The sequence below is a fragment of the Denticeps clupeoides genome, unplaced genomic scaffold, assembly GCF_900700375.1.
Source record: "Denticeps clupeoides unplaced genomic scaffold, fDenClu1.1, whole genome shotgun sequence".
NCBI lineage: Eukaryota > Metazoa > Chordata > Actinopteri > Clupeiformes > Denticipitidae > Denticeps > Denticeps clupeoides.
Genome location: NW_021630034.1, coordinates 1 through 25,781, shown reverse-complemented (window position 1 = coordinate 25,781; position 25,781 = coordinate 1). Strand labels below are relative to the sequence as shown.

General features: G+C 40.2%; 37 non-coding genes across 37 annotated transcripts; 24 read left to right on the top strand and 13 right to left on the bottom strand.

Moving 5' to 3' along the window:
- The first annotated feature begins 958 nt into the window (after positions 1–958).
- LOC114781059 (U6 spliceosomal RNA) lies at positions 959–1,065 on the top strand. The gene has a single exon (XR_003747514.1). It is a non-coding gene; the product is annotated as a U6 spliceosomal RNA (small nuclear RNA).
- Positions 1,066–2,014: 949 nt separating this feature from the next.
- Positions 2,015–2,121, top strand: LOC114781058 (U6 spliceosomal RNA). Its single transcript, XR_003747513.1, has one exon. It is a non-coding gene; the product is annotated as a U6 spliceosomal RNA (small nuclear RNA).
- Positions 2,122–2,537: 416 nt separating this feature from the next.
- LOC114781044 (U1 spliceosomal RNA) lies at positions 2,538–2,701 on the bottom strand. Its single transcript, XR_003747499.1, has one exon. It is a non-coding gene; the product is annotated as a U1 spliceosomal RNA (small nuclear RNA).
- A 368-nt stretch (positions 2,702–3,069) lies between these two features.
- Positions 3,070–3,176, top strand: LOC114781071 (U6 spliceosomal RNA). Its single transcript, XR_003747525.1, has one exon. It is a non-coding gene; the product is annotated as a U6 spliceosomal RNA (small nuclear RNA).
- A 420-nt stretch (positions 3,177–3,596) lies between these two features.
- LOC114781048 (U1 spliceosomal RNA) lies at positions 3,597–3,756 on the bottom strand. The gene has a single exon (XR_003747503.1). It is a non-coding gene; the product is annotated as a U1 spliceosomal RNA (small nuclear RNA).
- Positions 3,757–4,128: 372 nt separating this feature from the next.
- On the top strand, positions 4,129–4,235 carry LOC114781070 (U6 spliceosomal RNA). The gene has a single exon (XR_003747524.1). It is a non-coding gene; the product is annotated as a U6 spliceosomal RNA (small nuclear RNA).
- A 948-nt stretch (positions 4,236–5,183) lies between these two features.
- Positions 5,184–5,290, top strand: LOC114781068 (U6 spliceosomal RNA). The gene has a single exon (XR_003747522.1). It is a non-coding gene; the product is annotated as a U6 spliceosomal RNA (small nuclear RNA).
- A 950-nt stretch (positions 5,291–6,240) lies between these two features.
- On the top strand, positions 6,241–6,347 carry LOC114781067 (U6 spliceosomal RNA). The gene has a single exon (XR_003747521.1). It is a non-coding gene; the product is annotated as a U6 spliceosomal RNA (small nuclear RNA).
- A 415-nt stretch (positions 6,348–6,762) lies between these two features.
- LOC114781047 (U1 spliceosomal RNA) lies at positions 6,763–6,922 on the bottom strand. Its single transcript, XR_003747502.1, has one exon. It is a non-coding gene; the product is annotated as a U1 spliceosomal RNA (small nuclear RNA).
- A 370-nt stretch (positions 6,923–7,292) lies between these two features.
- LOC114781075 (U6 spliceosomal RNA) lies at positions 7,293–7,399 on the top strand. The gene has a single exon (XR_003747529.1). It is a non-coding gene; the product is annotated as a U6 spliceosomal RNA (small nuclear RNA).
- Positions 7,400–7,821: 422 nt separating this feature from the next.
- LOC114781065 (U1 spliceosomal RNA) lies at positions 7,822–7,981 on the bottom strand. The gene has a single exon (XR_003747520.1). It is a non-coding gene; the product is annotated as a U1 spliceosomal RNA (small nuclear RNA).
- A 370-nt stretch (positions 7,982–8,351) lies between these two features.
- Positions 8,352–8,459, top strand: LOC114781078 (U6 spliceosomal RNA). Its single transcript, XR_003747532.1, has one exon. It is a non-coding gene; the product is annotated as a U6 spliceosomal RNA (small nuclear RNA).
- A 942-nt stretch (positions 8,460–9,401) lies between these two features.
- On the top strand, positions 9,402–9,510 carry LOC114781079 (U6 spliceosomal RNA). Its single transcript, XR_003747533.1, has one exon. It is a non-coding gene; the product is annotated as a U6 spliceosomal RNA (small nuclear RNA).
- Positions 9,511–9,924: 414 nt separating this feature from the next.
- LOC114781054 (U1 spliceosomal RNA) lies at positions 9,925–10,088 on the bottom strand. The gene has a single exon (XR_003747509.1). It is a non-coding gene; the product is annotated as a U1 spliceosomal RNA (small nuclear RNA).
- A 368-nt stretch (positions 10,089–10,456) lies between these two features.
- On the top strand, positions 10,457–10,562 carry LOC114781073 (U6 spliceosomal RNA). The gene has a single exon (XR_003747527.1). It is a non-coding gene; the product is annotated as a U6 spliceosomal RNA (small nuclear RNA).
- A 952-nt stretch (positions 10,563–11,514) lies between these two features.
- LOC114781063 (U6 spliceosomal RNA) lies at positions 11,515–11,621 on the top strand. The gene has a single exon (XR_003747518.1). It is a non-coding gene; the product is annotated as a U6 spliceosomal RNA (small nuclear RNA).
- Positions 11,622–12,042: 421 nt separating this feature from the next.
- Positions 12,043–12,201, bottom strand: LOC114781049 (U1 spliceosomal RNA). The gene has a single exon (XR_003747504.1). It is a non-coding gene; the product is annotated as a U1 spliceosomal RNA (small nuclear RNA).
- Positions 12,202–12,571: 370 nt separating this feature from the next.
- LOC114781062 (U6 spliceosomal RNA) lies at positions 12,572–12,678 on the top strand. Its single transcript, XR_003747517.1, has one exon. It is a non-coding gene; the product is annotated as a U6 spliceosomal RNA (small nuclear RNA).
- A 421-nt stretch (positions 12,679–13,099) lies between these two features.
- On the bottom strand, positions 13,100–13,260 carry LOC114781046 (U1 spliceosomal RNA). Its single transcript, XR_003747501.1, has one exon. It is a non-coding gene; the product is annotated as a U1 spliceosomal RNA (small nuclear RNA).
- A 371-nt stretch (positions 13,261–13,631) lies between these two features.
- On the top strand, positions 13,632–13,738 carry LOC114781057 (U6 spliceosomal RNA). Its single transcript, XR_003747512.1, has one exon. It is a non-coding gene; the product is annotated as a U6 spliceosomal RNA (small nuclear RNA).
- Positions 13,739–14,159: 421 nt separating this feature from the next.
- On the bottom strand, positions 14,160–14,317 carry LOC114781051 (U1 spliceosomal RNA). The gene has a single exon (XR_003747506.1). It is a non-coding gene; the product is annotated as a U1 spliceosomal RNA (small nuclear RNA).
- Positions 14,318–14,689: 372 nt separating this feature from the next.
- On the top strand, positions 14,690–14,796 carry LOC114781056 (U6 spliceosomal RNA). Its single transcript, XR_003747511.1, has one exon. It is a non-coding gene; the product is annotated as a U6 spliceosomal RNA (small nuclear RNA).
- A 951-nt stretch (positions 14,797–15,747) lies between these two features.
- Positions 15,748–15,854, top strand: LOC114781055 (U6 spliceosomal RNA). The gene has a single exon (XR_003747510.1). It is a non-coding gene; the product is annotated as a U6 spliceosomal RNA (small nuclear RNA).
- A 424-nt stretch (positions 15,855–16,278) lies between these two features.
- Positions 16,279–16,438, bottom strand: LOC114781045 (U1 spliceosomal RNA). The gene has a single exon (XR_003747500.1). It is a non-coding gene; the product is annotated as a U1 spliceosomal RNA (small nuclear RNA).
- A 372-nt stretch (positions 16,439–16,810) lies between these two features.
- On the top strand, positions 16,811–16,917 carry LOC114781061 (U6 spliceosomal RNA). Its single transcript, XR_003747516.1, has one exon. It is a non-coding gene; the product is annotated as a U6 spliceosomal RNA (small nuclear RNA).
- Positions 16,918–17,859: 942 nt separating this feature from the next.
- LOC114781053 (U6 spliceosomal RNA) lies at positions 17,860–17,966 on the top strand. Its single transcript, XR_003747508.1, has one exon. It is a non-coding gene; the product is annotated as a U6 spliceosomal RNA (small nuclear RNA).
- A 954-nt stretch (positions 17,967–18,920) lies between these two features.
- On the top strand, positions 18,921–19,027 carry LOC114781069 (U6 spliceosomal RNA). Its single transcript, XR_003747523.1, has one exon. It is a non-coding gene; the product is annotated as a U6 spliceosomal RNA (small nuclear RNA).
- A 419-nt stretch (positions 19,028–19,446) lies between these two features.
- On the bottom strand, positions 19,447–19,606 carry LOC114781080 (U1 spliceosomal RNA). Its single transcript, XR_003747534.1, has one exon. It is a non-coding gene; the product is annotated as a U1 spliceosomal RNA (small nuclear RNA).
- A 367-nt stretch (positions 19,607–19,973) lies between these two features.
- Positions 19,974–20,082, top strand: LOC114781076 (U6 spliceosomal RNA). The gene has a single exon (XR_003747530.1). It is a non-coding gene; the product is annotated as a U6 spliceosomal RNA (small nuclear RNA).
- A 416-nt stretch (positions 20,083–20,498) lies between these two features.
- Positions 20,499–20,658, bottom strand: LOC114781077 (U1 spliceosomal RNA). Its single transcript, XR_003747531.1, has one exon. It is a non-coding gene; the product is annotated as a U1 spliceosomal RNA (small nuclear RNA).
- A 370-nt stretch (positions 20,659–21,028) lies between these two features.
- LOC114781074 (U6 spliceosomal RNA) lies at positions 21,029–21,134 on the top strand. The gene has a single exon (XR_003747528.1). It is a non-coding gene; the product is annotated as a U6 spliceosomal RNA (small nuclear RNA).
- A 950-nt stretch (positions 21,135–22,084) lies between these two features.
- LOC114781052 (U6 spliceosomal RNA) lies at positions 22,085–22,191 on the top strand. The gene has a single exon (XR_003747507.1). It is a non-coding gene; the product is annotated as a U6 spliceosomal RNA (small nuclear RNA).
- Positions 22,192–23,136: 945 nt separating this feature from the next.
- LOC114781064 (U6 spliceosomal RNA) lies at positions 23,137–23,243 on the top strand. Its single transcript, XR_003747519.1, has one exon. It is a non-coding gene; the product is annotated as a U6 spliceosomal RNA (small nuclear RNA).
- Positions 23,244–23,659: 416 nt separating this feature from the next.
- Positions 23,660–23,823, bottom strand: LOC114781050 (U1 spliceosomal RNA). The gene has a single exon (XR_003747505.1). It is a non-coding gene; the product is annotated as a U1 spliceosomal RNA (small nuclear RNA).
- Positions 23,824–24,194: 371 nt separating this feature from the next.
- On the top strand, positions 24,195–24,301 carry LOC114781060 (U6 spliceosomal RNA). The gene has a single exon (XR_003747515.1). It is a non-coding gene; the product is annotated as a U6 spliceosomal RNA (small nuclear RNA).
- Positions 24,302–24,724: 423 nt separating this feature from the next.
- LOC114781043 (U1 spliceosomal RNA) lies at positions 24,725–24,884 on the bottom strand. Its single transcript, XR_003747498.1, has one exon. It is a non-coding gene; the product is annotated as a U1 spliceosomal RNA (small nuclear RNA).
- A 369-nt stretch (positions 24,885–25,253) lies between these two features.
- Positions 25,254–25,360, top strand: LOC114781072 (U6 spliceosomal RNA). The gene has a single exon (XR_003747526.1). It is a non-coding gene; the product is annotated as a U6 spliceosomal RNA (small nuclear RNA).
- The last annotated feature ends 421 nt before the right edge of the window (positions 25,361–25,781 follow it).

The window sequence follows — 25,781 nt, the reverse complement described above, 5'->3', positions numbered from 1 at the left end:
TCCATATTTCGTTCTTTTTTAATTAGACAAAGAGTCACTTGGGACTAGGAAGATGTTGTACCAAGATTAGCATGGAACTTGCAAAAGGATGACACAAAAATCAGTGAAGTGCTCCATATTTTCAACTTTTTTTGATTGACAAATAGGAACTAGGGTTCCTTAGGAAAAGGGAGATGCTGTGCAAATTTCAATGTTCAGTTTTTTTTTTTTCAAAGCAAACACACAGGAATGAACTCCATAAGAAGATCAGAAACATTTTCCAACTGCATCTGGTGTCAATGTATTAATGAAGTTGCTCATGTAGTGGACAATCTCAATCATTTGGTATAGATAAGAAGATACTGAAGCTGCTGTACATTTCTTTAGCTGACTCTAGGACTGACTCTACACAGACAATTGTGTTTGTGGTTTAGTTTTGAACAACATGCTTGTGAGAGGGTAAACGCAGTCTGCCGCTATCAGGAATGATGCAGTCTAGATGCCCACATATGGGACTTTGTAGGAGTCAGCACTAGCAAAATGCAAGAGGTACAACCTCAGTCTGGGAAGACCACATATTGAGAATGAAATTTCCCCTTCCAAAAAGCATGAACTATAATGAAATGGCAGAAGATGGCTGCCAGTACCTTAACAGAGACCCAGACAGTGACATCACCACGTGGAATAAACACACTGCCTGGAACCACGCCCCTTTCCTGCATTGACCTGCCCACTTTGTGATGTTCCATGACTCTTGACACCAATCAAATTATTCTTCTTTCTTTGCTACACAAACTGACCACACTTTAATCATGCACCTCCACAAGTTACCAGCCTCTTGGAAAATGCAATTAGGGTAACTAAGCATTTGCTCTCCAAATATTTTATCACATTTTTACACAATACTCCATACAAGGTCTTGGTGAGCAGAACAATGATATGGTCAGTATTATAAGTGGCAGCTGAGAAGCTTGTTGATGTGCTTGCTACGGCTGCACATATACTAAAATTGGATCGATACAGAGAAGATTAGCATGGCCCCTGCGAAAGGATGACACGCAAATCCGTGAAGCGTTCCATATTTTGTTCTTTTTTTAATTAGACAAAGAGTCACTTGGGACTAGGAAGATGTTTTACCAAGATTAGCATGGAACTTGCAAAGGATGACACACAATCAGTGAAGTGCTCCATATTTTCAACTTTTTTTGATTGACAAATAGGAACTAGGGTTCCTTGGGAAAGGGAGATGCTGTGCCAAATTCCAATTGTTCAGTTTTTTTTTTTTTTCAAAGCAAAACACAAGAATGAACTCCATAAGAAGATCTGAAACATTTTCCAACTGCATCTGGTGTCAATGTATTAATGAAGTTGCTCATGTAGTGGACAATCTCAATCATTTGGTAAGATTAGAAGATCTGAAGCTGCTGTACATTTCTTTAGCTGACTCTAGGACTGACTCTACGCAGGACAATTGTGTTTGTGGTTTAGTTGTGAACAAATGCTTGTGAGAGGTTAAACGCAGTCTGTCGGCTATCAGGAATGATGCAGTCTAGATGCCCACATATGGGGACTTTGTAGGAGTCAGCACTAGCAAATGCAGAGGTACAACCTCAGTCTGGGAAGACCACATAATTGAGAATGAAATTTCCCCTTCCAAAAAAGCATGAACTATAATGAAATGGCAGAAGATTGCTGCCAGTACCTTAACAGAGACCCAGACAGTGACATCACCACGTGGAATAAACACACTGCCTGGAACCACGCCCCTTTCCTGCATTGACCTGCCCACTTTGTGATGTTCCCATGACTCTTGACACCAATCAAATTATTCATCTTTCTTTGCTACACAAACTGACCACACTTTAATCATGCACCTCCACAAGTTACCAGCCTCTTGGAAAATGCAATTAGGGTAACTAAGCATTTGCTCTCTAAATATTTTATCACATTTTTACACAATACTCCATACAAGGTCTTGGTGAGCAGAACAATGATTTGGTCAGTATTATAAGTGGCAGCCGAGAAGCTTGTTGATGTGCTTGCTACGGCTGCACATATACTAAAATTGGATCGATACAGAGAAGATTAGCATGGCCCCTGCGAAAGGATGACACGCAAATCCGTGAAGCGTTCCATATTTTGTTCTTTTTTAATTAGACAAAGAGTCACTTGGGACTAGGAAGATGTTGTACCAAGATTAGCATGGAACTTGTAAAGGGATGACACACAAATCAGTGAAGTGCTCCATATTTTCAACTTTTTTTGATTGACAAATAGGAACTAGGGTTCCTTGGGAAAAGGGAGATGCTGTGCCAAATTCCAAATGTTCAGTTTTTTTTATTTTCAAAGCAAACACACAGGGATAAAGACCATAAGAAGATCAGAAACTTTTCCAAATGCAACTGGTGTCAATGTATTAATGAAGTTGCTCATGTAGTGGACAATCTCAATCATTTGGTAAGATAAGAAGAACTGAAGCTGCTGTACATTTCTTTAGCTGACTCTAGGCCTGACTCTACACAGACAATTCTGTTTGAGGTTTAGTTTTGAACAACATGCTTGTAAGAGGGTAAACGCAGTCTGCCGCTATCAGGAATGATGCAGTCTAGATGCCCACATATGGGGACTTTGTAGGAGTCAGCACTAGCAAAATGCAAAGGTACAACCTCAGTCTGTGAAGACCACATAATTGAGAATGAAATTTCCACTACCAAAAAAGCATGAACTATAATGAAATGGCAGAAGATTGCTGCCAGTACCTTAACAGAGACCCAGACAGTGACATCATCACGTGGAATAAACACACTGCCTGGAACCACGCCCCTTTTCTGCATTGACCTGCCCACTTTGTGATGTTCCTATGACTCTTGACACCAATCAAATTATTCTTCTTTCTTTGCTACACAAACTGACCATACTTTAATCATGCACCTCCACGAGTTACCAGCCTCTTGGAAAATGCAATTAGTAACTAAGCATTTGCTCTCCAAATAATTTATCACATTTTTACACAATACTCCATACAAGGTCTTGGTGAGCAGAACAATGATATGGTCAGTATTATAAGTGGCAGCTGAGAAGCTGGTTAATGTGCTTGCTACGGCTGCACATATACTAAAATTGGATCGATACAGAGAAGATTAGCATGGCCCCTGCGAAAGGATGACACGCAAATCCGTGAAGCGTTCCATATTTCGTTCTTTTTTAATTAGACAAAGAGTCACTTGGGACTAGGAAGATGTTGTACCAAGATTAGCATGGAACTTGCAAAAGGATGACCCACAAATCAGTGAAGTGCTCCATATTTTCGACTTTTTTTGATTGACAATAGGAAACTAGGGTTTCTTTAGGAAAAGGGAGATGCTGTGCCAATTCCAATGTTTCGTTTTTTTTTTTTTTCAAAGCAAAAACACAAGGATGAACTCCATAAGAAGATCAGAAACATGTCCAACTGCATCTGGGGTCAATATATTAATGAAGTTGCTCATGTAGTGGACAATCTCAATCATTTGGTATGATAAGAAGTACTGAAGCTGCTGTACATTTCTTTAGCTGACTCTAGGACTGACTCTACACAGACAATTGTGTTTGTGGTTTAGTTTTGAACAACATGCTTGTGAGAGGGTAAACGCAGTCTGCCGCTATCAGGAATGATGCAGTCTAGATGCCCACATATTGGGACTTTGTAGGAGTAAGCACTAGCAAAATGCAGAGGTACAACCACAGTCTGGGAAGACCACATATTTGAGAATGAAATTTCCCCTTCCAAAAAAGCATGAACTATAATGAAATGGCAGAAGATGGCTGCCAGTACCTTAACAGAGACCCAGACAGTGACATCACCCTCGTGGAATAAACACACTGCCTGGAAACCACGCCCCTTTCCGGCATTGACCTGCCCACTTTGTGATGTTCCCATGACTCTTGACACCTATAAAATTATTCTTCTTACTTTGCTACACAAACTGACCACACTTTAATCATGCACCTCCACAAGTTAACAGCCTCTTGGAAAATGCAATTAGGGTAACTAAGCATTTGCTCTCCAAATATTTTATCACATTTTTACACAATACTCCATACAAGGTCTTGGTGAGCAGAACAATGATATGGTCAGTATTATAAGTGGCAGCCGAGAAGCTTGTTGATGTGCTTGCTACGGCTGCACATATACTAAAATTGGATCGATACAGAGAAGATTAGCATGGCCCCTGCGAAAGGATGACACGCAAATCCGTGAAGCGTTCCATATTTCGTTCTTTTTTATTAGACAAAGAGTCACTTGGGTACTAGGAAAGATGTTGTACCAAGATTAGCATGGAACTTGCAAAAGGATGACACACAAATTTGAAGTGCTCCATATTTTCAAATTTTTTTGATTGACAAATAGGAACTAGGGTTCCTTAGGAAAAGGGAGGTGCTGTGCCAAATTCCAAATGTTCAGTTTTTTTTATTTCAAAGCAAACACACAGGGATGAATACCATAAGAAGATCAGAAACATATCCAACTGCAACTGGTGTCAAGGTATTAATGAAGTTGCTCATGTAGTGGACAATCTCAATCATTTCGTATGATAAGAAGAACTGAAGCTGCTGTAGATTCCTTTAGCTGACTCTAGGACTGACTCTACACAGACAATTCTGTTTGAGGTTTAGTTGTGAACAAAATGCTGTTGAGAGGGTAAACTAAGTCAGCCGCAATCAGGAATGATGCAGTCTAGATGCCGACATATGGGGACTTTGTAGGAGTCAGCACTTGCAAAATGCAGAGGTACAACCTCAGTCTGGGAAGACCACATATTTGAGAATGAAATTTCCCCTTCCAAAAAAGCATGAACTATAATGAAATGGCAGAAGATTGCTGCCAGTACCTTAACAGAGACCCAGACAGTGACATCACCACGTGGAATAAACACACTGCCTGGAACCACGCCCCTTTCCTGCATTGACCTGCCCACTTCATGAGTTTCCTATGACTCTTGACACCAATCAAATTATTCTTCTTACTTTGCTACACAAACTGACCACACTTTAATCATGCACCTCCACAAGTTACCAGCCTCTTGGAAAATGCAATTAGGGTAACTAAGCATTTGCTCTCTAAATATTTTATCAAATTTTTACACAATACTCCATACAAGGTCTTGGTGAGCAGAACAATGATTTGGTCAGTATTATAAGTGGCAGCCGAGAAGCTTGTTGATGTGCTTGCTACGGCTGCACATATACTAAAATTGGATCGATACAGAGAAGATTAGCATTGCCCCTGCGAAAGGATGACACGCAAATCCGTGAAGCGTTCCATATTTTGTTCATTTTTAATTAGACAAAGAGTCACTTGGGTCTAGGAAGATGTTGTACCAAGATTAGCATGGAACTTGCAAAAAGATGACACACAAATCAGTGAAGTGCTCCATATTTTCAACTTTTTTTGATTGACAAATAGGAACTAGGGTTCCTTGGGAAAAGGGAGATGCTGTGCCAAATTCCAAATGTTCAGTTTTTTTTATTTTCAAAGCAAACACACAGGGATGAATACCATAAGAAGATCAGAAACATATCCAACTGCAACTGGTGTCAAGGTATTAATGAAGTTGCTCATGTAGTGGACAATCTCAATCATTTCGTATGATAAGAAGAACTGAAGCTGCTGTAGATTTCTTTAGCTGACTCTAGGACTGACTCTACACAGACAATTGTGTTTGTGGTTTAGTTTTGAACAACATGCTTGTGAGAGGGTAAACGCAGTCTGCCGCTATCAGGAATGAGGCAGTCTAGATGCCCACATATGGGGACTTTGTAGGAGTCAGCACTAGCAAAATGCAGAGGTCCCACCTCAGTCTGGGAAGACCACATATTTGAGAATGAAATTTCCCCTTCCAAAAAAGCATGAACTATAATGAAATGGCAGAAGATGGCTGCCAGTACCTTAACAGAGACCCAGACAGTGACATCACCACGTGGAATAAACAAACTGCCTGGAACCACGCCCCTTTCCTGCATTGACCTGCCCACTTCATGATGTTCCTATGACTCTTGACACCAATCAAATTATTCTTCTTACTTTGCTACACAAACTGACCACACTTTAATCATGCACCTCCACATGTTACCAGCCTCTTGGAAAATACAATTAGGGTAACTAAGCATTTGCTCTCCAAATATTTGATCACATTTTTACACAATACTCCATACAAGGTCTTGGTGAGCAGAACAATGATATGGTCAGTATTATAAGTGGCAGCTGAGAAGCTTGTTGATGTGCTTGCTAAGGCTGCACATATACTAAAATTGGATCGATACAGAGAAGATTAGCATGGCCCCTGCGAAAGGATGACACGCAAATCCGTGAAGCGTTCCATATTTTGTTCTTTTTTAACTAGACAAAGAGTCACTTGGGACTAGGAAGATGTTGTACCAAGATTAGCATGGAACTTGTAAAGGGATGACACACAAATCAGTGAAGTGCTCCATATTTTCAACTTTTTTTGATTGACAAATAGGAACTAGGGTTCCTTGGGAAAAGGGAGTTGCTGTGCCAAATTTTAAATATTTATTTTATTTTCAAAGCAAACACACAAGAATGAACTCCATAAGAAGATCTGAAACATTTTCAACTGCATCTGGTGTCAAGGTATTAATGAAGTTGCTCATGTAGTGGACTATCTCAATCATTTGGTAAGATTAGAAGATCTGAAGCTGCTGTACATTTCTTTAGCTGACTCTAGGACTGACTCTATGCAGACAATTGTGTTTGTGGTTTAGTTGTGAACAAAATGCTTGTGAGAGTGTAAACGCAGTCTGTCGCTATCAGGAATGATGCAGACTAGATGCCCACATATGGGGACTTTGTAGGAGTCAGCACTAGCAAAATGCAGAGGTCCAACCTCAGTCTGGGAAGACCACATATTTGAGAATGAAATTTCCCCTTCCAAAAAAGCATGAACTATAATGAAATGGCAGAAGATTGCTGCCAGTACCTTAACAGAGACCCAGACAGTGACATCACCACGTGGAATAAACAAACTGCCTGGAACCACGCCCCTTTCCTGCATTGACCTGCCCACTTCATGATGTTCCCATGACTCTTGACACCAATCAAATTATTCATCTTTCTTTGCTACACAAACTGACCACACTTTAATCATGCACCTCTACAAGTTAACAGCCTCTTGGAAAATGCAATTAGGGTAACTAAGCATTTGCTCTCTAAATATTTTATCACATTTTTACACAATACTCCATACAAGGTCTTGGTGAGCAGAACAATGATATGGTCAGTATTATAAGTGGCAGCTGAGAAGCTGGTTGATGTGCTTGCTACGGCTGCACATATACTAAAATTGGATCGATACAGAGAAAATTAGCATGGCCCCTGCGAAAGGATGGCACGCAAATCTGTGGAGCGTTCCATATTTTGTTCTTTTTTAATTAGACAAAGAGTCACTTGGTACTAGGAAGATGTTGTACCAAGATTAGCATGGAACTTGTAAAGGGATGACACACAAATCAGTGAAGTGCTAAATATTTTCAACTTTTTTTGATTGACAAATAGGAACTATGGTTCCTTGGGAAAATGGAGATGCTGTGCCAAATTGCAAATGTTCAGTTTTTTTTATTTTTTCAAAGCAAAAACACAAGAATGAACTCCATAAGAAGATCTGAAACATTTTCAACTGCATCTGGTGTCAATGTATTAATGAAGTTGCTCATGTAGTGGACAATCTCAATCATTTGGTAAGATTAGAAGATCTGAAGCTGCTGTACATTTCTTTAGCTGACTCTAGGACTGACTCTACGCAGACAATTGTGTTTGTGGTTTAGTTGTGAACAAAATGCTTGTGAGAGTGTAAACGCAGTCTGTCGCTATCAGGAATGATGCAGTCTAGATGCCCACATATGGGGACTTTGTAGGAGTCAGCACTAGCAAAATGCAGAGGTACAACCTCAGTCTGGGAAGACCACATATTTGAGAATGAAATTTCCCCTTCCAAAAAAGCATGAACTATAATGAAATGGCAGAAGATGGCTGCCAGTACCTTAACAGAGACCCAGACAGTGACATCACCACGTGGAATAAACACACTGACTGGAACCACGCCCCTTTCCTGCATTGACCTGCCCACTTTGTGATGTTCCCATGACTCTTGACACCAATCAAATTATTCATCTTTCTTTGCTACACAAACTGACCACACTTTAATCATGCACCTCCACAAGTTACCAGCCTCATGGAAATTGCAATTAGGGTAACTAAGCATTTGCTCTCCAAATATTTGATCACATTTTTACACAATACTCCATACAAGGTCTTGGTGAGCAGAACAATGATTTGGTCAGTATTATAAGTGGCAGCCGAGAAGCTTGTTGATGTGCTTGCTACGGCTGCACATATACTAAAATTGGATCGATACAGAGAAGATTAGCATGGCCCCTGCGAAAGGATGACACGTGAAGCGTTCCATACTTTGTTCTTTTTAAATTAGACAAAGAGTCACTTGGGACTAGGAAGATGTTGTACCAAGATTAGCATGGAACTTGCAAAGGGATGACACACAAATCAGTGAAGTGCTCCATATTTTCAACTTTTTTTGATTGACAAATAGGAACTAGGGTTCCTTGGGAAAGGGAGATGCTGTGCCAAATTCCAAATGCTCATTTTTTTTTATTTTCAAAGCAAAAACACAAGGATGAACTCCATAAGAAGATCAGAAACATTTCCAACTGCAACTGGTGTCAATGTATTGATGAAGTTGCTCATGTAGTGGACAATCTCAATCATTTGGTATGATAAGAAGTACTGAAGCTGCTGTACATTTCTTTAGGCTGAATACTAGGACTGACTCTACACAGACAATTGTGTTTGTGGTTTAGTTTTGAACAACATGCTTGTGAGAGGGTACACGCAGTCTGTCGCTATCAGGAATGATGCAGTCTAGATGCCCACATATTGGGACTTTGTAGGAGTCAGCACTAGCAAAATGCAGAGGTACAACCTCAGTCTGTGAAGACCACATAATTGAGAATGAAATTTCCCCTTCCAAAAAAGCATGAACTATAATGAAATGACAGAAGATTGCTGCCAGAACCTTAACAGAGACCCAGACAGTGACATCATCACGTGGAATAAACAAACTGCCTGGAACCACGCCCCTTTCCTGCATTGACCTGCCCACTTCATGATGTTCCTATGACTCTTGACACCAATCAAATTATTCTTCTTTCTTTGCTACACAAACTAAGAATACTTTAATCATGCACCTCCACAAGTTACCAGCCTCTTGGAAAATGCAATTAGGGTAACTAAGCATTTGCTCTCTAAATATTTTATCAAATTTTTACACTATACTCCATTCAAGATCTTGGTGAGCAGAACAATGATTTGGTCAGTATTATAAGTGGCAGCTGAGAAACTGGTTAATGTGCTTCCTACGCCTGCACATAGACTAAAATTGGATCGATACAGAGAAGATTAGCATGGCCCCTGCGAAAATTGTGACATGCAAATCCTTGAAAGCGTTCCATATTTTGTTCTTTTTAATTAGACAAGAGTCACTTGGGACTAGGAAGATGTTGTACCAAGATTAGCATGGAACTTGTAAAGGGATGACACACAAATCAGTGAAGTGCTCCATATTTTCAACTTTTTTTGATTGACAAATAGGAACTAGGGTTCCTTAGGAAAAGGGAGATGCTGTGCCAAATTCCAAATGTTTAGTTTTTTTTTTTTTTAAAGCAAAAACACAAGGATGAACTCCATAAGAAGATCAGAAACATGTCCAGCTGCATCTGGTGTCAAGGTATTAATGAAGTTGCTCATGTAGTGGACAATCTCAATCATTTCGTATGATAAGAAGAACTGAAGCTGCTGTAGATTTCTTTAGCTGACTCTAGGCCTGACTCTACACAGACAATTGTGTTTGTGGTTTAGTTGTGAACAACATGCTTGTAAGAGGGTAAACGCAGTCTGCCACTATCAGGAATGATGCAGTCTAGATGCCCACATATGGGGACTTTGTAGGAGTCAGCACTAGCAAAATGCAGAGGTACAACCTCAGTCTGGGAAGACCACATATTTGAGAATGAAATTTCCCCTTCCAAAAAAGCATGAACTATAATGAAATGGCAGAAGATGGCTGCCAGTACCTTAACAGAGACCCAGACAGTGACATCACCACGTGGAATAAACACACTGCCTGGAACCACGCCCCTTTCCTGCATTGACCTGCCCACTTCATGATGTTCCTATGACTCTGACACCAATCAAATTATTCTCTTACTTTGCTACACAAACTAAGAATACTTTAATCATGCACCTCCACAAGTTACCAGCCTCTTGGAAAATGCAATTAGGGTAACTAAGCATTTGCTCTCTAAATATTTTATCAAATTTTTACACAATACTCCATACAAGGTCTTGGTGAGCAGAACAATGATATGGTCAGTATTATAAGTTGCAGCTGAGAAGCTTGTTGATGTGCTTGCTACGGCTGCACATATACTAAAATTGGATCGATACAGAGAAGATTAGCATGGCCCTGCGAAAGGATGACACGCAAATCCGTGAAGCGTTCCATATTTTTGTTCATTTTAATTAGACAAAGAGACACTTGGGATTAGGAAGATGTTGTACCAAGATTAGCATGGAACTTGTAAAGGGATGACACACAAATCAGTGAAGTGCTCCATATTTTCAACTTTTTTTGATTGACAAATAGGAACTAGGGTTCCTTGGGAAAAGGGAGATGCTGTGCCAAATTCCAAATGTTTTTTTTTTTTTATTTTTCAAAGCAAAAACACAGGGATAAAGACCATAAGAAGATCAGAAACTTTTCCAAATGCAACTGGTGTCAATATATTAATAAAGTTGCTCATGTAGTGGACAATCTCAATCATTTGGTAAGATAAGAAGAACTGAAGCTGCTGTACATTTCTTTAGCTGACTCTAGGCCTGACTCAACACGGACAATTGTGTTTGTGGTTTAGTTGTGAACAAAATGCTTGTGAGAGTGTAAACGCAGTCTGTCGCTATCAGGAATGATGCAGTCTAGATGTCCACATATGGGGACTTTGTAGGAGTCAGCACTAGCAAAATGCACAGGTACAACCTCAGTCTGTGAAGACCACATAATTGAGAATGAAATTTCCCATGCTAATAAGGCATGAACTATAATGAAATGGCAGAAGATTGCTGTCAGTACCTTAACAGAGACCCAGACAGTGACATCACCACGTGGAATAAACACACTGCCTGGAACCACGCCCCTTTCCTGCATTGACCTGCCCACTTTGTGATGTTCCTATGACTCTTGACACCAATCAAATTATTCATTCTTACTTTGCTACACAAACTGACCATACTTTAATCATGCACCTCCACAAGTTACCAGCCTCTTGGAAAATGCAATTAGGGTAACTAAGCATTTGCTCTCCAAATATTTTATCACACTTTTACACAATACTCCATACAAGGTCTTGGTGAGCAGAACAATGATATGGTCAGTATTATAAGTGGCAGCTGAGAAGCTGGTTGATGTGCTTGCTACGGCTGCACATATACTAAAATTGGATCGATACAGAGAAGATTAGCATGGCCCCTGCGAAAGGATGACACGCAAATCCGTGAAGCGTTCCATATTTTGTTCTTTTTTAATTAGACAAAGAGTCACTTGGGACTAGGAAGATGTTGTACCAAGATTAGCATGGAACTTGCTAAAGGATGACACACAAATCAGTGAAGTGCTCCATATTTTCAACTTTTTTTGATTGACAAATAGGAACTAGGGTTCCTTGGAAAAGGGAGATGCTGTGCCAAATTCCAAATGTTCAGTTTTTTTTATTTTCAAAGCAAAACACACAGGATGAACTCCATAAGAAGATCAGAAACATTTCCAACTGCAATCTGGTGTCAATGTATTAATGAAGTTGCTCATGTAGTGGACAATCTCAATCATTTGGTATGATAAGAAGATACTGAAGCTGCTGTACATTTCTTTAGCTGACTCTAGGACTGACTCTACACAGACAATTGTGTTTGTGGTTTAGTTTTGAACAACATGCTTGTGAGAGGGTAAACGCAGTCTGCCGCTATCAGGAATGATGCAGTCTAGATGCCCACATATGGGGACTTTGTAGGAGTCAGCACTAGCAAAATGCAGAGGTACAACCTCAGTCTGGGAAGACCACATAATTGAGAATGAAATTCCCCTTCCAAAAAAGCATGAACTATAATGAAATGGCAGAAGATTGCTGCCAGTACCTTAACAGAGACCCAGACAGTGACATCACCACGTGGAATAAACACACTGCCTGGAACCACGCCCCTTTCCTGCATTGACCTGCCCACTTTGTGATGTTCCTATGACTCTTGACACCAATCAAATTATTCTTCTTTCTTTGCTACACAAACTGACCACACTTTAATCATGCACCTCCACAAGTTACCAGCCTCTTGGAAAATGCAATTAGGGTAACTAAGCATTTGCTCTCCAAATATTTTATCACATTTTTACACAATACTCCATACAAGGTCTTGGTGAGCAGAACAATGATATGGTCAGTATTATAAGTGGCAGCTGAGAAGCTGGTTAATGTGCTTGCTACGGCTGCACATATACTAAAATTGGATCGATACAGAGAAGATTAGCATGGCCCCTGCGAAAGGATGACACGCAAATCCGTGAAGCGTTCCATATTTTGTTCTTTTTTAATTAGACAAAGAGTCACTTGGGACTAGGAAGATGTTGTACCAAGATTAGCATGGAACTTGCAAAGGATGACACACAAATCAGTGAAGTGCTCCATATTTTCAACTTTTTTTGATTGACAAATAGGAACTAGGGTTCCTTAGGAAAAGGGAGATGCTGTGCCAAATTCCAAATGTTTAGTTTTTTTTTTTTTTTCAAAGCAAAAACACAAGGATGAACTCCATAAGAAGATCAGAAACATTTCCAACTGCATCTGGTGTCAATGTATTAATGAAGTTGCTCATGTAGTGGACAATCTCAATCATTTGGTATGATAAGAAGTACTGAAGCTGCTGTACATTTCTTTAGCTGACTCTAGGACTGACTCTACACAGACAATTGTGTTTGTGGTTTAGTTTTGAACAACATGCTTGTGAGAGGGTAAACGCAGTCTGCCGCTATCAGGAATGATGCAGTCTAGATGCCCACATATTGGGGACTTTGTAGGAGTCAGCACTAGCAAAATGCAGAGGTACAACCACAGTCTGGGAAGACCACATATTTGAGAATGAAATTTCCCCTTCCAAAAAAGCATGAACTATAATGAAATGGCAGAAGATGGCTGCCAGTACCTTAACAGAGACCCAGACAGTGACATCACCACGTGGAATAAACACACTGCCTGGAACCACGCCCCTTTCCTGCATTGACCTGCCCACTTTGTGATGTTCCCATGACTCTTGACACCAATCAAATTATTCTTCTTACTTTGCTACACAAACTAACAATACTTTAATCATGCACCTCCACAAGTTACCAGCCTCTTGGAAAATGCAATTAGGGTAACTAAGCATTTGCTCTCCAAATATTTTATCACATTTTTACACAATACTCCATACAAGGTCTTGGTGAGCAGAACAATGATATGGTCAGTATTATAAGTGGCAGCCTGAGAAGCTTGTTGATGTGCTTGCTACGGCTGCACATATACTAAAATTGGATCGATACAGAGAAGATTAGCATGGCCCCTGCGAAAGGATGACACGCAAATCCGTGAAGCGTTCCATATTTTGTTCTTTTTTAATTAGACAAAGAGTCACTTGGGACTAGGAAGATGTTGTACCAAGATTAGCATGGAACTTGTAAAAGGATGACACACAAATCAGTGAAGTGCTCCATATTTTCAACTTTTTTTGATTGACAAATAGGAACTAGGGTTCCTTAGGAAAAGGGAGATGCTGTGCCAAATTCCAAATGTTTAGTTTTTTTATTTTTTCAAAGCAAAAACACAAGGATGAACTTCATAAGAAGATCAGAAACATTTCCAACTGCATCTGGTGTCAATGTATTAATGAAGTTGCTCATGTAGTGGACAATCTCAATCATTTGGTAAGATTAGAAGAACTGAAGCTGCTGTACATTTCTTTAGCTGACTCTAGGACTGACTCTACGCAGACAATTGTTTTTGTGGTTTAGTTGTGAACAAAATGCTTGTGAGAGGGTAAACGCAGTCTGCCGCTATCAGGAATGATGCAGTCTAGATGCCCACATATGGGACTTTGTAGGAGTCAGCACTAGCAAAATGCAGAGGTACAACCTCAGTCTGGGAAGACCACATATTGAGAATGAAATTTCCCCTTCCAAAAAAGCATGAACTATAATGAAATGGCAGAAGATGGCTGCCAGTACCTTAACAGAGACCCAGACAGTGACATCACCACGTGGAATAAACACACTGCCTGGAACCACGCCCCTTTCCTGCATTGACCTGCCCACTTTGTGATGTTCCCTATGACTCTTGACACCAATCAAATTATTCTTCTTACTTTGCTACACAAACTGACCACTACTTTAATCATGCACCTCCACAAGTTACCAGCCTCTTGGAAAATGCAATTAGGGTAACTAAGCATTTGCTCTCCTAAATATTTTATCAAATTTTTACACATTACTCCATACAAGGTCTTGGTGAGCAGAACAATGATATGGTCAGTATTATAAGTGGCAGCTGAGAAGCTGTTGATGTGCTTGCTACGGCTGCACATATACTAAAATTGGATCGATACAGAGAAGATTAGCATGGCCCCTGCGAAAGGATGACACGCAAATCCGTGAAGCGTTCCATATTTTGTTCTTTTTTAATTAGACAAAGAGTCACTTGGGACTAGGAAGATGTTGTACCAAGATTAGCATGGAACTTGTAAAAGGATGACACACAAATCAGTGAAGTGCTCCATATTTTCAACTTTTTTTGATTGACAAATAGGAACTAGGGTTCCTTAGGAAAAGGGAGATGCTGTGCCAAATTCCAAATGTTCAGTTTTTTGTTTTTTTCAAAGCAAACACACAAGAATGAACTCCATAAGAAGATCAGAAACATTTCCAACTGCATCTGGTGTCAATGTATTAATGAAGTTGCTCATGTAGTGGACAATCTCAATCATTTGGTATGATAAGAAGATCTGAAGCTGCTGTACATTTCTTTAGCTGACTCTAGGCCTGACTCTACACAGACAATTGTGTTTGTGGTTTAGTTGTGAACAACATGCTTGTGAGAGGGTAAACGCAGTCTGCCGCTATCAGGAATGATGCAGTCTAGATGCCCACATATGGGGACTTTGTAGGAGTCAGCACTAGCAAAATGCAGAGGTACAACCTCAGTCTGTGAAGACCACATAATTGAGAATGAAATTTCCCCTTCCAAAAAAGCATGAACTATAATGAAATGGCAGAAGATTGCTGCCAGTACCTTAACAGAGACCCAGACAGTGACATCACCACGTGGAATAAACACACTGCCTGGAACCACGCCCCTTTCCTGCATTGACCTGCCCACTTTGTGATGTTCCCATGACTCTTGACACCAATCAAATTATTCTTCTTACTTTGCTACACAAACTGACCACACTTTAATCATGCACCTCCACAAGTTACCAGCCTCTTGGAAAATGCAATTAGGGTAACTAAGCATTTGCTCTCCAAATATTTTATCACATTTTTACACAATACTCCATACAAGGTCTTGGTGAGCAGAACAATGATATGGTCAGTATTATAAGTGGCAGCTGAGAAGCTGGTTGATGTGCTTGCTACGGCTGCACATATACTAAAATTGGATCGATACAGAGAAGATTAGCATGGCCCCTGCGAAAGGATGACACGCAAATCCGTGAAGCGTTCCATATTTTGTTCTTTTTTAATTAGACAAAGAGTCACTTGGGACTAGGAAGATGTTGTACCAAGATTAGCATGGAACTTGCAAAAGGATGACACACAAATCAGTGAAGTGCTCCATATTTTCAACTTTTTTTGATTGACAAATAGGAACTAGGGTTCCTTAGGAAAAGGGAGATGCTGTGCCAAATTTCCAAATGTTTAGTTTTTTTTATTTTCAAAGCAAACACACAAGGAATGAACTCCATAAGAAGATCAGAAACATTTTCCAACTGCAATCTGGTGTCAATGTATTAATGAAGTTGCTCATGTAGTGGACAATCTCAATCATTTGGTATGATAAGAAGAACTGAAGCTGCTGTACATTTCTTTAGCTGACTCTAGGACTGACTCTACGCAGACAATTGTGTTTGTGGTTTAGTTTTGAACAACATGCTTGTGAGAGGGTAAACGCAGTCTGCCGCTATCAGGAATGATGCAGTCTAGATGCCCACATATTGGGACTTTGTAGGAGTCAGCACTAGCAAAATGCAGAGGTACAACCTCAGTCTGGGAAGACCACATATTTGAGAATGAAATTTCCCCTTCCAAAAAAGCATGAACTATAATGAAATGGCAGAAGATGGCTGCCAGTACCTTAACAGAGACCCAGACAGTGACATCACCACGTGGAATAAACACACTGCCTGGAACCACGCCCCTTTCCTGCATTGACCTGCCCACTTTGTGATGTTCCCATGACTCTTGACACCAATCAAATTATTCATTCTTTCTTTGCTACACAAACTGACCACTACTTTAATCATGCACCTCCACAAGTTACCAGCCTCTTGGAAAATGCAATTAGGGTAACTAAGCATTTGCTCTCCAAATATTTTATCACATTTTTACACAATACTCCATACAAGGTCTTGGTGAGCAGAACAATGATATGGTCAGTATTATAAGTGGCAGCTGAGAAGCTTGTTGATGTGCTTGCTACGGCTGCACATATACTAAAATTGGATCGATACAGAGAAGATTAGCATGGCCCCTGCGAAAGGATGACACGCAAATCCGTGAAGCGTTCCATATTTTGTTCTTTTTTAATTAGACAAAGAGTCACTTGGGACTAGGAAGATGTTGTACCAAGATTAGCATGGAACTTGCAAAAGGATGACACACAAATCAGTGAAGTGCTCCATATTTTCAACTTTTTTTGATTGACAAATAGGAACTAGGGTTCCTTAGGAAAAGGGAGATGCTGTGCCAAATTCCAAATGTTTAGTTTTTTTTTTTTTCAAAGCAAAACACAAGAATGAACTCCATAAGAAGATCAGAAACATTTCCAACTGCATCTGGTGTCAATGTATTAATGAAGTTGCTCATGTAGTGGACAATCTCAATCATTTGGTAAGATTAGAAGATCTGAAGCTGCTGTACATTTCTTTAGCTGACTCTAGGCCTGACTCTACGCAGACAATTGTGTTTGTGGTTTAGTTGTGAACAACATGCTTGTGAGAGGGTAAACGCAGTCTGTCGCTATCAGGAATGATGCAGTCTAGATGCCCACATATGGGGACTTTGTAGGAGTCAGCACTAGCAGAGGTACAACCTCAGTCTGGGAAGACCACATAATTGAGAATGAAATTTCCCCTTCCAAAAAAGCATGAACTATAATGAAATGGCAGAAGATGGCTGCCAGTACCTTAACAGAGACCCAGACAGTGACATCACCACGTGGAATAAACACACTGCCTGGAACCACGCCCCTTTCCTGCATTGACCTGCCCACTTTGTGATGTTCCCATGACTCTTGACACCAATCAAATTATTCATCTTTCTTTGCTACACAAACTGACCACACTTTAATCATGCACCTCCACAAGTTACCAGCCTCTTGGAAAATGCAATTAGGGTAACTAAGCATTTGCTCTCCAAATATTTTATCACATTTTTACACAATACTCCATACAAGGTCTTGGTGAGCAGAACAATGATATGGTCAGTATTATAAGTGGCAGCTGAGAAGCTTGTTGATGTGCTTGCTACGGCTGCACATATACTAAAATTGGATCGATACAGAGAAGATTAGCATGGCCCCTGCGAAAGGATGACACGCAAATCCGTGAAGCGTTCCATATTTTGTTCTTTTTTAATTAGACAAAGAGTCACTTGGGACTAGGAAGATGTTGTACCAAGATTAGCATGGAACTTGCTAAAGGATGACACACAAATCAGTGAAGTGCTCCATATTTTCAACTTTTTTTGATTGACAAATAGGAACTAGGGTTCCTTAGGAAAAGGGAGATGCTGTGCCAAATTCCAAATGTTTCAGTTTTTTTTATTTTTCAAAGCAAAAACACAAGGAATGAACTCCATAAGAAGATCAGAAACATTTCCAACTGCATCTGGTGTCAATGTATTAATGAAGTTGCTCATGTAGTGGACAATCTCAATCATTTGGTAAGATAAGAAGAACTGAAGCTGCTGTACATTTCTTTAGCTGACTCTAGGCCTGACTCTACACAGACAATTGTGTTTGTGGTTTAGTTTTGAACAACATGCTTGTAGAGGGTAAACGCAGTCTGCCGCTATCAGGAATGATGCAGTCTAGATGCCCACATATGGGGACTTTGTAGGAGTCAGCACTAGCAAAATGCAGAGGTACAACCCTCAGTCTGGGAAGACCACATAATTTGAGAATGAAATTTCCCCTTCCAAAAAAGCATGAACTATAATGAAATGGCAGAAGATTGCTGCCAGTACCTTAACAGAGACCCAGACAGTGACATCACCACGTGGAATAAACACACTGCCTGGAACCACGCCCCTTTCCTGCATTGACCTGCCCACTTTGTGATGTTCCTATGACTCTTGACACCAATCAAATTATTCTTCTTCTTTGCTACACAAACTGACCACTACTTTAATCATGCACCTCCACATGTTACCAGCCTCTTGGAAAATACAATTAGGGTAACTAAGCATTTGCTCTCCAAATATTTTATCACATTTTTACACAATACTCCATACAAGGTCTTGGTGAGCAGAACAATGATATGGTCAGTATTATAAGTGGCAGCTGAGAAGCTTGTTGATGTGCTTGCTACGGCTGCACATATACTAAAATTGGATCGATACAGAGAAGATTAGCATGGCCCCTGCGAAAGGATGACACGCAAATCTGTAAAGCGTTCCATATTTTGTTCTTTTTTAATTAGACAAAGAGTCACTTGGGACTAGGAAGATGTTGTACCAAGATTAGCATGGAACTTGCAAAGGATGACACACAAATCAGTGAAGTGCTCCATATTTTCAACTTTTTTGATTGACAAATAGGAACTAGGGTTCCTTAGGGAAAAGGGAGATGCTGTGCCAAATTCCAAATGTTCAGTTTTTTTTATTTTCAAAGCAAACACACAAGGATGAACTCCATAAGAAGATCAGAAACATTTCCAACTGCATCTGGTGTCAATGTATTAATGAAGTTGCTCATGTAGTGGACAATCTCAATCATTTGGTATGATAAGAAGTACTGAAGCTGCTGTACATTTCTTTAGCTGACACTAGGACTGACTCTACACAGACAATTGTGTTTGTGGTTTAGTTTTGAACAACATGCTTGTGAGAGGGTAAACGCAGTCTGCCGCTATCAGGAATGATGCAGTCTAGATGCCCACATATGGGGACTTTGTAGGAGTCAGCACTAGCAAAATGCAGAGGTACAACCTCAGTCTGGGAAGACCACATAATTGAGAATGAAATTTCCCCTTCCAAAAAAGCATGAACTATAATGAAATGGCAGAAGATTGCTGCCAGTACCTTAACAGAGACCCAGACAGTGACATCACCACGTGGAATAAACAAACTGCCTGGAACCACGCCCCTTTCCTGCATTGACCTGCCCACTTTGTGATGTTCCTATGACTCTTGACACCAATCAAATTATTCTTCTTACTTTGCTACACAAACTGACCCACACTTAATCATGCACCTCCACAAGTTACCAGGCCTATGGAAATGCAATTAGGTCAACTAGCTATTGCCTCTCCAAAATTTTATCAAATGTTTTACACAATACTCCATACAGGTCTTGGTGAGCAGAACAATGATATGGTCAGTATTATAAGTGGCAGCTGAGAGCTTGTGATTGTGCTTGCTACGGCTGCACATATACTAAAATTGGATCGATACAGAGAAGATTAGCATAGGCCCCTGCGAAAAGGATGACACGCAAATCCGTGAAGCGTTCCATATTTTGTTCTTTTTTAATAGACAAGAGTCACTTGGGACTAGGAGATGTTGTACCAAGATTAGCAGGGAACTGGTAAAGGGATGACACACAAATCAGTGAGTGCTCCATATTTTCAACTTTTTTTGATTGACAAATAGGAACAGAGGGTTCCTTGGGAAAAGGGAGATGCTGTGCCAAATTCCAAATGTTAGTTTTTTTTATTTTCAAAGCAAACACACAGGGATGAACACCATAAGAAGATCAGAAACATTTCCAACTGCATCTGGTGTCAATGTATTAATGAAGTTGCTCATGTAGTGGACAATCTCAATCATTTGGTATGATAAGAAGATCTGAAGCTGCTGTACATTTCTTTAGCTGACTCTAGGACTGACTCTACGCAGACAATTGTGTTTGTGGTTTAGTTGTGAACAACATGCTTGTGAGAGGGTAAACGCAGTCTGCCGCTATCAGGAATGATGCAGTCTAGATGCCCACATATGGGGACTTTGTAGGAGTCAGCACTAGCAAAATGCAGAGGTACAACCTCAGTCTGGGAAGACCACATATTTGAGAATGAAATTTCCCCTTCCAAAAAAGCATGAACTATAATGAAATGGCAGAAGATTGCTGCCAGTACCTTAACAGAGACCCAGACAGTGACATCACCACGTGGAATAAACACACTGCCTGGAACCACGCCCCTTTCCTGCATTGACCTGCCCACTTTGTGATGTTCCTATGACTCTTGACACCAATCAAATGATTCTTCTTTCTTTGCCACACAAACTGACCATACTTTAATCATGCACCTCCACAAGTTACCAGCCTCTTGGAAAATGCAATTAGGGTAACTAAGCATTTGCTCTCCAAATATTTTATCAAATTTTTACACAATACTCCATACAAGGTCTTGGTGAGCAGAACAATGATATGGTCAGTATTATAAGTGGCAGCTGAGAAGCTGGTTGATGTGCTTGCTACGGCTGCACATATACTAAATTGGATCGATACAGAGAAGATTAGCATGGCCCCTGCGAAAGGATGACACGCAAATCCGTGAAGCGTTACATATTTTGTTCTTTTTTTAATTAGACAAAGAGTCACTTGGGACTAGGAAGAGGTTGTACCAAGATTAGTATGGAACTTGCAAAAGGATGACCCACAAATCAGTGAAGTGCTCCATATTTTCAACTTTTTTTGATTGACAAATAGGAACTAGGGTTTCTTTAGGAAAAGGGAGATGCTGTGCCAAATTCCAAATGTTCAGTTTTTTTTATTTTCAAAGCAAACACACAGGGATAAATACCATAAGAAGGTCAGAAACATTTCCAACTGCAACTGGTGTCAATGGTATTAATGAAGTTGCTCATGTAGTGCACAATCTCAATCATTTGGTAAGATAAGAAGAACTGAAGCTGCTGTACATTTCTTTAGCTGACTCTAGGCCTGACTCTACACAGACAATTGTGTTTGTGGTTTAGTTGTGAACAACATGCTTGTGAGAGGGTAAACGCAGTCTGCGCTATCAGGAATGATGCAGTCTAGATGCCCACATATGGGGACTTTGTAGGAGTCAGCACTAGCAAAATGCAGAGGTACAACCTCAGTCTGGAAGACCACATATTGAGAATGAAATTTCCCCTTCCAAAAAAGCATGAACTATAATGAAATGGCAGAAGATTGCTGCCAGTACCTTAACAGAGACCCAGACAGTGACATCACCACGTGGAATAAACACACTGCCTGGAACCACGCCCCTTTCCTGCATTGACCTGCCCACTTTGTGATGTTCCCATGACTCTTGACACCAATCAAATTATTCTTCTTTCTTTGCTACACAAACTGACCACACTTTAATCATGCACCTCCACAAGTTACCAGCCTCTTGGAAAATGCAATTAGGGTAACTAAGCATTTGCTCTCCAAATATTTTATCACATTTTTACACAATACTCCATACAAGGTCTTGGTGAGCAGAACAATGATATGGTCAGTATTATAAGTGGCAGCTGAGAAGCTGGTTGATGTGCTTGCTACGGCTGCACATATACTAAAATTGGATCGATACAGAGAAGATTAGCATGGCCCCTGCGAAAGGATGACACGCAAATCCGTGAAGCGTTCCATATTTTGTTCTTTTTTAATTAGACAAAGAGTCACTTGGGACTAGGAAGATGTTGTACCAAGATTAGCATGGAACTTGCAAAAGGATGACACACAAATCAGTGAAGTGCTCCATATTTTCAACTTTTTTTGATTGACAAATAGGAACTAGGGTTCCTTAGGAAAAGGGAGATGCTGTGCAAATTTCAAATGTTTATTTTATTTTCAAAGCAAACACACAAGGAATGAACTCCATAAGAAGATCAGAAACATTTCCAACTGCATCTGGTGTCAATGTATTAATGAAGTTGCTCATGTAGTGGACAATCTCAATCATTTGGTATGATAAGAAGAACTGAAGCTGCTGTACATTTCTTTAGCTGACTCTAGGACTGACTCTACGCAGACAATTGTGTTTGTGGTTTAGTTTTGAACAACATGCTTGTGAGAGGGTAAACGCAGTCTGTCCGCTATCAGGAATGATGCAGTCTAGATGCCCACATATGGGACTTTGTAGGAGTCAGCACTAGCAAAATGCAGAGGTACAACCACAGTCTGGAAGACCACATATTTGAGAATGAAATTTCCCCTTCCAAAAAAGCATGAACTATAATGAAATGGCAGAAGATTGCTGCCAGTACCTTAACAGAGACCCAGACAGTGACATCACCACGTGGAATAAACACACTGCCTGGAACCACGCCCCTTTCCTGCATTGACCTGCCCACTTTGTGATGTTCCTATGACTCTTGACACCAATCAAATTATTCTTCTTTCTTTGCTACACAAACTGACCATATCTTTAATCATGCACCTCCACAAGTTACCAGCCTCTTGGAAAATGCAATTAGGGTAACTAAGCATTTGCTCTCCAAATATTTTATCACATTTTTACACAATACTCCATACAAGGTCTTGGTGAGCAGAACAATGATATGGTCAGTATTATAAGTGGCAGCGGAGAAGCTTGTTGATGTGCTTGCTACGGCTGCACATATACTAAAATTGGATCGATACAGAGAAGATTAGCATGGCCCCTGCGAAAGGATGACACGCAAATCCGTGAAGCGTTCCTATATTTTGTTCTTTTTTAATTAGACAAAGAGTCACTTGGGACTAGGAAGATGTTGTACCAAGATTAGCATGGAACTTGTAAAGGGATGACACACAAATCAGTGAAGTGCTCCATATTTTCAACTTTTTTTGATTGACAAATAGGAACTAGGGTTCCTATGAAAAGGGAAGATGCGTGCCAAATTCCAAATGTTCAGTTTTTTTTATTTTCAAGCAAACACACAGGATGAACTACATAAGAAGATCAGAAACATATCCAACTGCAACTGGTGTCAAGGTATTAATGAAGTTGCTCATGTAGTGGACAATCTCAATCCTTTCGTATGATAAGAAGAACTGAAGCTGCTTGTACGATTTCTTTAGCTGACTCTAGGCCTGACTCTACACAGACAATTCGTGTTGTGGTTTAGTTGTGAACAAAATGCTTGTAAGAGGGTAAACGCAGTCTGCCGCTATCAGGAATGATGCAGTCTAGATGCCCACATATGGGGACTTTGTAGGAGTCAGCACTAGCAAAATGCAGAGGTACAACCTCAGTCTGTGAAGACCACATATTTGAGAATGAAATTTCCCCTTCCAAAAAAGCATGAACTATAATGAAATGGCAGAAGATTGCTGCCAGTACCTTAACAGAGACCCAGACAGTGACATCACCACGTGGAATAAACACACTGCCTGGAACCACGCCCCTTTTCCTGCATTGACCTGCCCACTTTGTGATGTTCCCATGACTCTTGACACCAATCAAATTATTCATCTTTCTTTGCTACACAAACTGACCACACTTTAATCATGCACCTCCACAAGTTAACAGCCTCTTGGAAATGCAAATTAGGGTAACTAAGCATTTGCTCTCCAAATATTTTATCACATTTTTACACAATACTCCATACAAGGTCTTGGTGAGCAGAACAATGATATGGTCAGTATTATAAGTGGCAGCTGAGAAGCTTGTTGATGTGCTTGCTACGGCTGCACATATACTAAAATTGGATCGATACAGAGAAGATTAGCATGGCCCCTGCGAAAGGATGACACGCAAATCCGTGAAGCGTTCCATATTTTGTTCTTTTTTAATTAGACAAAGAGTCACTTGGGACTAGGAAGATGTTGTACCAAGATTAGCATGGAACTTGCAAAAGGATGACACCACAAATCAGTGAAGTGCTCCATATTTTCAACTTTTTTTGATTGACAAATAGGAACTAGGGTTCCTTAGGAAAAGGGAGATGCTGTGCCAAATTCCAAATGTTCAGTTTTTTTTTTTTTCAAAGCAAAAACACAAGAATGAACTCCATAAGAAGATCAGAAACATTTTCCAACTGCAATCTGGTGTCAATGTATTAATGAAGTTGCTCATGTAGTGGACAATCTCAATCATTTGGTAAGATAAGAAGAACTGAAGCTGCTGTACATTTCTTTAGCTGACTCTAGGCCTGACTCTACACAGACAATTGTGTTTGTGGTTTAGTTGTGAACAACATGCTTGTGAGAGGGTAAACGCAGTCTGTCGCTATCAGGAATGATGCAGTCTAGATGCCCACATATGGGGACTTTGTAGGAGTCAGCACTAGCAAAATGCAGAGGTACAACCACAGTCTGGGAAGACCACATATTTGAGAATGAAATTTCCCCTGCCAAAAAAGCATGAACTATAATGAAATGGCAGAAGATGGCTGCCAGTACCTTAACAGAGACCCAGACAGTGACATCACCACGTGGAATAAACACACTGCCTGGAACCACGCCCCTTTCCTGCATTGACCTGCCCACTTTGTGATGTTCCCATGACTCTGACACCAATCAAATTATTCATCTTTCTTTGCTACACAAACTGACCACACTTTAATCATGCACCTCCACAAGTTACCAGCCTCTTGGAAAATGCAATTAGGGTAACTAAGCATTTGCTCTCTAAATATTTTATCAAATTTTTACACAATACTCCATACAAGGTCTTGGTGAGCAGAACAATGATTTGGTCAGTATTATAAGTGGCAGCTGAGAAATTGGTTGATGTGCTTGCTACGGCTGCTCATATACTAAAATTGGATCGATACAGAGAAGATTAGCATGGCCCCTGCGAAAGGATGACACGCAAATCCGTGAAGCGTTCCATATTTTGTCCTTTTTTAATTAGACAAAGAGTCACTTGGGACTAGGAAGATGTTGTACCAAGATTAGCATGGAACTTGCAAAAGGATGACCCACAAATCAGTGAAGTGCTCCATTTTTCAACTTTTTTTGATTGACCAAATAGGAACTAGGGTTCTTTAGGAAAGGGAGATGTGTGCCAAATTCCAAATGTTCAGTTTTTTTTTTTTTTCAAAGCAAAACACACAGGATGAACTCCATAAGAAGATCAGAAACATTTCCAACTGCATCTGGTGTCAATGTATTAATGAAGTGCTCATGTAGTGCACAATCTCATCATTTGGTAAGATAAGAAGAACTGAAGTACTGTACATTTCTTTAGCTGACTCTAGGACTGACTCTACACAGACAATTGTGTTTGTGGTTTAGTTGTGAACAACATGCTTGTGAGA